Source organism: Triticum aestivum, chromosome 5A (assembly GCF_018294505.1).
Source record: "Triticum aestivum cultivar Chinese Spring chromosome 5A, IWGSC CS RefSeq v2.1, whole genome shotgun sequence".
NCBI lineage: Eukaryota > Viridiplantae > Streptophyta > Magnoliopsida > Poales > Poaceae > Triticum > Triticum aestivum.
Genome location: NC_057806.1, coordinates 246,979,471 through 246,992,622, shown reverse-complemented (window position 1 = coordinate 246,992,622; position 13,152 = coordinate 246,979,471).

Here is a 13,152-nt window from a genome sequence, read left to right as displayed (position 1 = left end):
GACACTTGGTCACTTTGAGCTCATTATGATGATGCATTACCGAGTGGGCCCAGAGATACCTCTCCGTCATACGGAGTGACAAATCCCAGTCTTGATCCGTGTCAACCCAACAGACACTTTCGGAGATACCCGTAGTATACCTTTATAGTCACCCAGTTACGTTGTGACGTTTGGTATACCCAGAGCACTCCTACGGTATCCGGGAGTTACACGATCTCATGGTCTAAGGAAAAGATACTTGACATTGGAATAACTCTAGCAAACGAACCATACGATCTTGTGCTATGTTTAGGATTGGGTCTTGTCCATCACATCATTCTCCTAATGATGTGATCCCGTTATCAATGACATCCCCATGTCCATAGTCAGGAAACCATGACTATCTGTTGATCAACGAGCTAGTCAACTAGAGGCTTACTAGGGACATGTTGGTGTCTGTGTATTCACACATGTATTACAATTTCCGGATAACACAATTATAGCATGAATAAAAGACAATTATCATGAACAAGGAAATATAATAATAATCCTTTTATTATTGCCTCTAGGTCATATTTCCAACATCATCACCTCGTCCTTAGCTAGTCTTCGCTTAATCTGTAGTCCCTGTTTCGAGTTGCAAATATTAGCAACAGAACCAGTATCAAATACCCAGGTGCTACTGCGAGCTCTAGTAAGGTACACATCAATAACATGTATATCACATATACCTTTGTTCACCTTGCCATCCTTCTTATCCGCCAAATACTTGGGGCAGTTCCGCTTCCAGTGACCAGTCTATTTGTAGTAGAAGCACTCAGTCTCTGGCTTAGGTCCAAACTTGGGTTTCTTCTCCTGAGCATCAACTTGCTTGCCGTTCTTTTTGAATTTAACCTTCTTCTTCCCTTTACCCTTTTTCTTGAAACTGGTGGTCTTGTTAACCATCAACACTTGATGCTCCTTCTTGATTTCTACCTCCGCCGCTTTTAGCATAGCGAAGAGCTCGGGAATCGTCTTATCCATCCCTTGCATATTATAGTTCATCACGAAGCTCTTGTAGCTTGGTGGCAGTGATTGAAGAACTCTGTCAATGACACTATCAACAGGAAGATTAACTCCTAGTTGAGTCAAGTGGTTATGGTACCCAGACATTTTGAGTATATGTTCACTGACAGAACTATTCTCCTCCATCTTGCAGTTGTAGAACTTATTGGAGACTTCATATCTCTCAGTCCGGGCATTTGCTTGAAATATTAACTTCAACTCCTGGAACATCTCATATGCTCCATGACGTTCAAAATGTCGTTGAAGTCCCGGTTCTAAGCCGTAAAGCATAGAACACTGAACTATCGAGTAGTCACCAGCTTTGCTCTACCAGACGTTCTTAACGTCGTCAGTAGCATCTGCAGCAGGCCTGGTACCCAGTGGTGCTTCCAGGACATAATTCTTCTGTGCAACAATGAGGATAATCCTCAAGTTACGAATCCAATCCGTGTAATTGCTACCATCATCTTTCAACTTTGCTTTCTCAAGGAACGCATTAAAATTCAACGGAACAACAACACGGGCCATCTATCTACAATAACATAGACAAGCAAAATACTATCAGGTACTAAGTTCATGATAAAATTTAAGTTCAGTTAATCATATTACTTAAGAACTCCCACTTAGATAGACATCCCTCTAATCATCTAAGTGATCACGTGATCCATATCAACTAAACCATGACCGATCATCACGTGAGATGGAGTAGTTTTTGATACGTCCATTTTGCATCATACTTTTATATTGATATTTATTGCATTATGGACTATTATTACACATTATGTCACAATACTTATGCCTTTTCTCTCTTATTTTACAAGGTTTACATGAAGAGGGGGAATGCCGGCAGCTGGGTTTCTGGGCTGGAAAAGGAGCAAATATTAGAGACCTATTCTGCACAACTCCAAAAGTCCTGAAACTTCATGGAAGTTCTTTCCAGAATATATAAAACATACTGAGCGAAGAAAGTTCCAGAGGGGGGCCACACCCTGGCCACGAGGGTGGGGGGCGCGCCCTACCCCCCGGCCGCGCCCCTGCCTCGTGGGCCCCCTGGTGGCCCTCCGATGCCCATCTTCTGCTATATGAGATATTTCGTCTGAGAAAAAATAATAAGCAAGATTTCGGGAAGAAACTCCGCCACCACGAGGCGGAACCTTGGCGGAACCAATCTAGGGCTCCGGTGGAGCTGTTCTGCCGAGGAAACTTCCCTCTGGGAGGGGGAAATCATCACCATCGTCATCATCAACGATCCTCTCATCGGGAGGGGGTCAATCTCCATCAACATCTTCACCAGCACCATCTTATCTCAAACCCTAGTTCATCTCTTGTATCCAATCTTTGTATCCAAACCTCAGATTGGTACCTGTGGGTTGCTAGTAGTGTTGATTACTCCTTGTAGTTGATGCTAGTTGGTTTACTTGGTGGAAGATCATATGTTCAGATCCAATATGCATATTAATACCCCTCTGATTATGAACATGAATATGCTTTGTGAGTAGTTACGTTTGTTCCTGAGGACATGGGAGAAGTCTTGCTATTAGTAGTCATGTGAATTTGGTATTCGTTCGATATTTTGATGAGATGTATGTTGTCATCCCTCTAGTGGTGTCATGTGAACGTCGACTACATGACACTTCACCATTGTTTGGGCCTAGAGGGAGGCATTGGGAAGTAATAAGTAGATGATGGGCTGCTAGAGTGACAGAAGCTTAAACCCTAGTTTATGCGTTGCTTCGTAAGGGGCTGATTTGGATCCATATGTTTCATGCTATGGTTAGGTTTACCTTAATACTCCTGTTGTAGTTGCGGATGCTTGCAATAGGGGTTAATCATAAGTGGGATGCTTTTCCAAGTAAGGACAGTGCCCAAGCACCGGTCCACCCACATATCAAATTATCAAAGTACCGAACACGAATCATATGATCGTGATGAAAACTAGCTTGACGATAATTCCCATGTGTCCTCGGGAGCGCTTTTCTTCATATAAGAGTTTGTCCAGGCTTTACTTTGCTACAAAAAGGATTGGGCCATCTTGCTGCACCTTATTTACTTTTATTACTTGCTACTTGTTACCAATTACCTTATCACAAAACTATCTGTTACCGATAATTTCAGTGCTTGCAGAGAATACCTTACTGAAAACTGCTTATCATTTCCTTCTGCTCCTCGTTGGGTTCGACACTCTTACTTATCGAAAAGGCCACAATAGATCCCCTACACTTGTGGGTCATCAGTTTTCAACGGTGAACATCTCTATGTTGATCATATCTACTATATGATTCACACCCGACCTTTTGGTCTCAGTGTTTCGAGGCCATATCTGCATATGTTAGGCTCGTTAAGTTTAACCCGAGTATTCTGCGTGTGTAAAACAGTCTTACACCCGTTGTAGATGAACATTGAGCTTATCACACCCGATCATCACGTGGTGTCTCGGCACGACGAACTTTGGCAACGGTGCATACTCAGGGAGAACACTTTTACCTTGAAATTTAGTGAGATATCATCTTATAATGCTACCGTCAAAAAAAGCAAAATAAGATGCATAAAGGATAATCATCACATGCAATCAATATAAGTGATATGATATGGCCATCATCATCTTGTGCCTTTGATCTCCATCTCCAAAGCACCGTCATGATCACCATCGTCACCGGCGCGACACCTTGATATCCATCGTAGCATCATTGTCGTCTCGCCATCTATTGCTTCTACGACTATCGCTACCGCTTAGTGATAAAGTAAAGCAATTACAGGGCGATTGCATTGCATACAATAAAGCGACAACCATATGGCTCCTGCTAGTTGCCGATAACTCCATTACAAAACATGATCATCTCATACAATAAATATAGCATCATGTTTTGACCATATCACATCACAACATGCCCTGCAAAAACAAGTTAGACGTCCTCTACTTTGTTGTTGCAAGTTTTACGTGGCTGCTACGGGCTGAGCAAGAACCGTTCTTACCTATGCATCAAAACCGCAACGATAGTTCGTCAAGTTAGTGTTATTTTAACCTTCTCAAGGACCGGGCGTAGTCACACTTGGTTCAACTAAAGTTGGAGAAACTGACACCCGCCAGCCACCTGTGTGCAAAGCACGTCAGTAGAACTAGTCTCGCGTAAGCGTACGCGTAATGTCGGTCCAGGCCGCTTCATCCAACAATACCGTCGAACTAAAGTATGGCATATTGGTAAGCAGTATGACTTGTATCACCCACAACTCACTTGTGTTCTACTCGTGCATATAACATCTACGCATAAACCTGGCTCTGATACCACTATTGGGGAACGTAGTAATTTCAAAAAAAATTCCTACGCACACGCAAGATCATGGTGATGCATAGCAACGAGAGGGGAGAGTATGTCTACGTACCCTCGTAGACCTAAAGCGGAAGCGTTTATCAACGCGGTTGATGTAGTCGTACACCTTCACGATCCGTCCCGATCAAGTACCGAATGTACGGCACCTCCGCGTTCAGCACACGTTCACTACGAAAACTATTACGAAGGATAAACTAGAGGGGACGGGCACACGGCTTGGTGTTTCTTGATGTGTCTTGGGTGCTAGCCCTGCCCCTCTATTTATATGTTGAGCCTTGGGGTTGAAACTTGGAGTAAAAGCCTCCACAAAGTCGGTTTCACCCGAAAGGCAAGAGTCCTTCTTGGACTCCAGGGCCAGACACCAGGGTTCCCGGCGTCTGGGCCCAGACGCCAGGGACCCTAGCGTCTGGCCCCTGGACTCCGCAAAACTTCCTTTTGTCCTTTCCAAAAACCTTGTGGGCTTTCCCCTTTGGCCCAAATAAAGTGTTCTCGTGCCCAAACATTTTGGGAAACATCCGGAACCCCTTCCGGTGAATTCCGGAACCCTTCCGGAGACCAAACACTATTATCCCATATATCAAACTTTATCTCTGAACCATTCTAGAGTTCCTCGTCATGTCCGTGATCTTATCCGGAACTCTGAACAACATTCGGTTACCAACATACATAACTCATAAATACTATATCGTTAACGAACATTAAGCATGCGGACCCTACGGGTTCGAGAACTATGTAGACATGACCGAGACACTTCTCTCGTCAATAACCAATAGCGGAACCTGGATGCCCATATTGTCTCCTACATATTCTACGAAGATCTTTATCGGTCAAACCGCATAACAATATATGTTGTTCCCTTTGTCATCGGTATGTTACTTGCCCGAGATTTGATCGTCGGTATCTCAATACCTAGTTCAATCTCGTTACCGGCAAGTCTCTTTACTCGTTCCGTAATGCATCATCCCGTAACTAACTCATTAGTCACATTGCTTGCAAGGCTTGTAGTGATGTGCATTACCGAGAGGGCCCAGAGATACCTCTCCGACAATCAGAGTGACAAATCCTAATCTCAATCTATGCCAACTCAACAAGTACCATCGGAGACACCTGTAGAGCACCTTTATAATCACCCAGTTACGTTGTGACATTTGGTAGCACACAAAGTGTTCCTCCGGTAATCGGGAGTTGCATAATCTCATAGTCATAGGAACATGTATAAGTCATGAAGAAAGCAATAGCAGTAAACTAAAACGATCAAGTGTTAAGCTAACGGAATGGGTCAAGTCAATCACATCATTCTCCTAATGATGTGATCCCGTTTATCAAATGACAACTCATGTCTATGGTTAGGAAACATAACCATCTTTGATCAACGAGCTAGTCAAGTAGAGGCATACTAGTGACACTATGTTTGTCTATGTATTCACACATGTATTATGTTTCCGGTTAATACAATTCTAGCATGAATAATAAACATTTATCATGATATGAGGAAATAAATAATAACTTTATTATTGCCTCTAGGGCATATTTCCTTCACTCGGTTGGATCGAAACTTTACGAATGGAAACAGAGAGTTTGCAATCCCATCTTGGTGAGACCGAGATCCCTATCGGTGAGACCGAACTGATTAGGGTTTCTGGCTATGGCTGTGTCAAGTGAACTCGGTGGCGCCGGATGGATCAAATCGGTGGGCCGAGTTTGACTTTAGGTTTAGTACATATGTGGAAATGAGAAAGTGGTTGAGGGCTTTTGGAGCATATCACTAAGCATTTTGAGCAAGCAAGCCATTAAGCAACACCTCATCCCCTTTTAATAGTATTGGCTTTTCCTATGGACTCAGTGTGATCTTGGATCACTAAAATTAAAATATAGAGTCTTGAGCTTTTGCCAATATGTGTCCTTAGCATTTTGAGGGGTCCACATCTCTAGTCCATGCCATGCCAATCATTGAACTTTCTGCAATGATTATCTTGAAAGAATATTAGTTCAATGAGCTATATGTTGTTATGAATTACCAAAACCACCCAGGGATTAGTTGCACTTTAAATCTCTCCCTTTTTGGTAATTGATGACAACATATAGATCAAAGCTTCGAAAAATGATAATAAGAATGAAATACATCTTCGCTTTGAGAAGTATGTGATAAGTAAGAGCGCCCCCTAAATCTGTGCATTATGTAAAATTTGTTTTTGAATGCAAATGTACAACCGATTAGGATTATGGGTTACTCTTACATGTCACATACATCTCGGTGGAGTGCTCCAAATGATAAATTATGGAATATACACTCATCAACAAGACAAAGTGTGAATGATCATACATAAAAGATATAGAATATCATCATCCAAGCACAAACATTAAAGTATGATATGATCAAGCACATGACCATACAAGTATCTCACACACACATAAATAGAGTATCATCCAAACAAGCAATCAAATAACTAGCAAAAGAGAGACAAAAAGAAGCAAACACTACAAAAAAATACACTTCTGTGATGATACGTGTTTGTCACAGTAGGTCACTTTTTTTGTCATGCATGTACATCCATGACAAATTTATGACAGAATCAAGATAGTCATACCTGTGCTGTCGTAGAAGTGTTCCATGACATTACCAAAATTATCATCACGGAAGTGTCCACTTGCATGATGATAAATCGCGTGTCACAGAAGTGCTTTCGTCAAGGGTGACCGGCACGTGGCATCCACCGTAACGGAACGCCGTTAAGCTATCGGGTCGAGTTTTGGATCTGATAACCCATTAACAGCCCCGACCAATGGGGATTTTCCACGTGTAAAATCATCATTGGCTGGAGGAAACACATGTAGGCTCATCGTTGGGACAGATGTCAACCACTCATTGGACGGAAGGCGCCTATGATACGTCGACACGTGGCACGACCCAACAGAGGCCCATTCCTGTGAAAAGGCCGGCCCGTTTGACTTAGTCAAAAGCTGGCGGGCCGGCCCATGGAAAGCCTGTTAACGGCCTGTTCGAATATAGCCCATTTACAGCCCGCTAACCCAAGGCCCGTTACACCCTATCCGAATTAGGCCCAGTAGCGTCATCTGGGCCATCCAATATGATTCCAGCCCGTTTTCACTTCTGGCCCATGTATGGCCCATGACGTCTTTTGGCCCAGATGAGGCCCTATGTAACTCTTGGCCTACTAACGGCCCGTGGTGAAACTGGGCCGTAATGAACAGTGTATCACTCTACACCCATTAACGGCCCATGGTGAAACTGGCCCGTAATGAACAGTGTATCACTTTATACCCATTAACGGCCCATTATTCCGTTGGGCCGTTTCCAGCCCATGTTATCTTTCGGCCTTCTCAGAGCCCATTTATTCTTGGGCTCATTTCTAGCATTCGTTTACTTATGGCCCGTTACTGTCATTTTCTGCTTGTGGGCCAAATTCAGCCCGTGGTTATAGTCGGCCCGTTTGTGGTCCGTTAATACGTTGGGCCGATTTCATAGCATCATCAAATACGGCCTATTAATGATGGCCCGTTATGGTCGGCCCATGAACGGACGATTCCAACTCTAGCCCATTTATGGCCATAATGCAGTCTGTTTGGCCCATGTTTGGCCAATCGATAATACGGCCCGTATAAGGCCCATTGATAATACGACCCGCAGAAGGCCCATTGTTTCTACGGCCCGTAGAAGGCCCATTGTTTCTACGGCCCGTAGAAGGCCCACTGTTTCTACGGCCAGTAGGAGGCCCAGTGTCACTACAGTAAATATTAGCCCATGGTTATTGTGGCCTAGTTTTAAAAAATAGGTTATTGCAGCCACTAGCTAACCGTGGAAAAAGAACTGCAATGACTACAAGCAAACAAATAAACAAGACAACAAGGAAATAAATAAGCAAGCAACTAACGCTAGGCTATCACGGCTATTACACATATTACATCCACTAGGCATCAAAGTTCGCCACCAGTGCAAATATAGGGAACAAAGCAACATATCATATACACTGGTTGTCAAAGTTGGCGACCAGCGCAAATAAACGCCGCAGCAAAACAAATCCAGAACTGAAACCACTTCAGAAGATCTCAAGAAACAATATCCTGGGTACCCATAATGCTGGCAAGATGCTTAGCAAGCTTATTAACTTTATCTTGTTTGGCGCTTAAATCCTCCAGCGCTTGCTGTTACACCAGAAAATATGCATCTGAATTCTGCAGGGACTTCCTTAGTCCTTCAGCTTCCTGTCGCAGCACATCTGATCGATGTCTTTCAACTTGAAGTTGAGACTCAAGAAAATGAACTGATTCAGGCAGCTAGTTTGGAGAGCTTGTGCCAGCAGTAGTGGCCAGTAACTCGAACACTACATCAAGACAGGACTTTTGGGTTCCCTCACCATCGTCAAGATAGTTTTTATCAGCTTTCTTGGAGACCAACAGGGATGTCTCACTATCTTGAACCTTATCTACATTACTTCCTTTACCATTGGATAACGCGGTACTGTTCTCCAATATTTTGTCCGCATTCTAAAAGAGAAACAAGTAGACACATCACATGTTTACCATGTTGTATATGAAACTCATTTTGGTAAATGAGTTCAGTAGTAAAGTGGACATGATAACAACATGAAACAAACATATATCTATGTACCATGGTCACTTTATGGTCTATACCATTCTAGTTTTTGTTGCCAAATCAAGATAGAGACACAGTTCAAATAATATTTGTTCAAGACAAAGCAGAATAGACATAATATAAGTGTGGGTAACTATAGAGCAATAACAACACTTGTAATGTGCATGACATGAGAACTGTTTATTCAATTGAAACTAAAATCAACATAGAGCAGGTTACAACAGCAAACCAGTTAAAGAAACAGGTTTAAAACATACCTGTTGCGCCATTGGAGTTTCAATTCCATCCTTCAAATTTGAAAATAGTTGGTATGAGTAAATACAGTCATGCAAGAGCAAATGAGTATGAACCATAGCTACAGAACCTGACCTGAGAACAAATCTTCTTCTCCTTTAAGCGTTGAGTTGGGATTTGGAGTGGTGGTCCTCGTGCTTTGGGCACTGCAACTCCCTTACTAACTGCTCGTGTTTGGGTGCTCTGTGGTGGAGACGGTGCTGTGTCAACTGGAACTGGGTTACTATCTGTCGGGGTTGGGGTTAGAAGGGGTGTAGCTGGTTCTCTGTCCAACTGGGTAGGGGTACAATCTGCGAGAGTCTGGGTTATGTGTGGTGGATCTGGTCCTTGGGCAAGTACAACCGTGGTTCTATCTGCATCAACTGGTAGCACTATCTTTTCTGAAGACCGTGTTGTTACTCCCTTAGATACTGCCATCACGCTCTCCAATTCAAATGGCTGATAAACAAGAAAAGTAATTGAAAGTATAGACATTGTATGATAGACAGGTGCAATGGATAGTGGGGAATAAAAGAGGGCATGAAATAATTCATATTTATGTTGTCTAACCAAACAGGATAGCATGACACAATTTCACATATATGATGGCTAACTAAACAGGATAGCATGACACAATTTCATATTATGATGGCTAACTAAAAAAGATGGAAAGACATAGTTCAAAATATGAGACTATGTAAACAGGATGACATGACATAACTATATAATGTGTTTATTAAATAGGTTGGCATGCCATAATTCACATACATTCACGGATAGAATGCCATAATTCAAAATATAATGACTGTAAACACTAAACAGGATGAGATGATATAACTATATGATGTCTTTATTAAATGGGTTGCCATGCCATAATTCAGATAGATGATGTGTATGTACTATGTAAACATGATGGCATGATATAATTCAAATATATGATTTATATAGTAAGCAAGTAAGCAGATGGCAATCCATATATGATGTAAAAACTAAGCAATGCAAGACAACATGCATGACATGGGTAATATAACCCTGCCAAGTTTCAGCATAGACCTCAGGGGGTCCTCCCAATTTCATATTATGATGGCTAACTAAAAAAGATGGAAAGACATAGTTCAAAATATGAGACTATGTAAACAGGATGACATGACATAACTATATAATGTGTTTATTAAATAGGCTGGCATGCCATAATTCACATACATTCACGGATAGAATGCCATAATTCAAAATATGATGACTGTAAACACTAAACAGGATGAGATGATATAACCATATGATGTCTTTATTAAATGGGTTGCCATGCCATAATTCAGATAGATGATGTGTATGTACTATGTAAACATGATGGCATGATATAATTCAAATATATGATTTATATAGTAAGCAAGTAAGCAGATGGCAATCCATATATGATGTAAAAACTAAGCAATGCAAGACAACATGCATGACATGGGTAATATAACCCTGCCAAGTTTGGGGTCCTCCCAATTCGCCCCCCCTTTCCTATTCCTATTCAGAGTAGGAAGGGAAGAGGGGGAAGGGGGAATCCTATTCCATTTTCCCTTTCCTCCTTCCCCTTTTCTACTCCAATTTTTCCATCCCATATGGGAGGGGTGCACCAGCCCCTGAGGGGATGGTCTGTCCCCCTCTTGTCCCATTAAGGTCCATATAGTTGCTGGGGGATGCCCGGAACCCCTTCTGGTGACCCGATATGCACCAGGTACCCCTGGAACACTTCCGGTGTCTGAATATCATCATCCAATATATGAATCTTTACCTATTGACCATTTCGAGACTCCTCGTCATGTCCGTGATCTCATCCGGGACTCCAAAAAAAATTCGGTCACGAAATCACATAACTCATATAATACAAAATCATCATCGAATGTTAAGCGTGCGCACCCTATGGGTTCGAGAACTATGTAGACATGACCGAGACACCTCTCCAGTCAATAACCAACAGCGGAACCTAGATGCTCATATTGGTTCCCACATATTCTACGAAGATCTTTATCGGTCGTACCGTAATGACAACATACATTATTCCCTTTGTCATCGGTATGTTACTTGCCCGAGATTCGATCGTTAGTATCTCCATACCTAGTTCAATCTCGTTACCGGCAAGTCTCTTTACTCGTTCTTTAATGCATCGTCCCGCAACTAACTTATTAGTCACATTGCTTGCAAGGCTTATTATGATGTGCATTACCGAGAGGGCCCAGAGATACCTCTCTGATACTCAGAGTGAGAAATCCTAATCTCGATCTATGCCAACCCAACAAACACCTTCGGAGATACCTGTAGAGCATCTTTATAATCACCCAGTTACCTTGTGCCGTTTGATAGCACACAAGGTATTCCTTTGGTATCCGGGAGTTGCATAATCTCATAGTCAAAGGAATATGTATATGACATGAAGAAAGCAATAGCAATAAAACTTAACGATCATTATGCTAAGCTAACGGATGGGTCTTGTCCATCACATCATTCTCCTAATGATGTGACCCCGTTCATCAAATGACAACACATGTCTATGGTTAGCAAACTTAACCATCTTTGATTAATGAGCTAGTCTAGTAGAGGCTTACTAGGGACACAATGTTTTGTCTATGTATCCACACATGTATCAAGTTTCCTGTTAATACAATTCTAGCATGAATAATAAACATTTATCATGATATAAGGAAATATAAAATAACAACTTTATTATTGCCTCTAGGGCATATTTCCTTCAGTCTGAGTCAATAATCTAGTTGACATCGCCATGTGCTTTAACACCAATAGTTCACATCTTTATGTGATTAATACCCATAGTTCACATCGCCATGTGACCAACACCCAAAGGGTTTACTAGAGTCAATAATATAGTCCACATTGCTATGTGATTAACACCCAAAGAGTACTAAGGTGTGATCATGTTTTTCTTGTGAGAGAAGTTTAGTCAACGGGTCTACCACATTCAGATCCATATGTATTTCACAAATTTTCTATGTCTACAATGCTCTGCATGGAGCTACTCAAGCTAATTGTTCCCACTTTCAATATGTATCCAGATCGAGACTCAGAGTCATCTGGATCAGTGTCAAAGCTTGGATCGCCGTAACTCTTTACGATGAACTCTATATCTTTATCACCTCCATAACCGAGAAATATTTCCTTGGTCCTCTTAGGTAACTAAGGATAACTTTGACCGCTGTCCAGTAATCCACTCCTGGAGCACTATCGTAACCCCTTGCTAAACTCATGGTAAGGTACACCATAGGTCTGGTATACAACATAACATAATTTATAGAACCTATGGCTAAGGCATAGGGAATGACTTTCATTCTCTCTATATTTTGCCGTGGTCGGGTTTTGAGTCTTACTCAACTTCACACCTTGTAACACAAGTAAGAACCCTATCTTTGACTGATCCATTTTGAACTCCTTCAAAATCTTGTCAAGGTATGTGCTTTGTGGAAGTCCTATCAAGCATCTTGATCTATCTCTATAGATCTTGATGCTCAATATATAAGCTTCACCGTGGTCTTTTATTGAAAAAATCTTATTCAAGTATCCTTTTATGCTATCCAGAAATTCTATATCATTCCCGATCAACAATATGTCATCCACATATAATATCAGAAATGCTACAGAGCTCCCACTCACTTTCTTGTAAATACAAGCTTCTCTGAAAGTCTGTATAAAATCATATGCTTTGATCACCTCATCAAAGCGTATATTGTAACTCCGAGATGCTTGCACCAGTCCATAAATGGGTCGCTGGAGCTTGCACACTTTGTTAGCACCTATAGGATCGACAAAATCTTCTGGTTGCATCATATACAACTCTTCTTTAAGATATCCATTAAGGAATGCAGTTTTGACATCCATTTGCTAGATTTCATAAAATGCGGCAATTGCTAACAT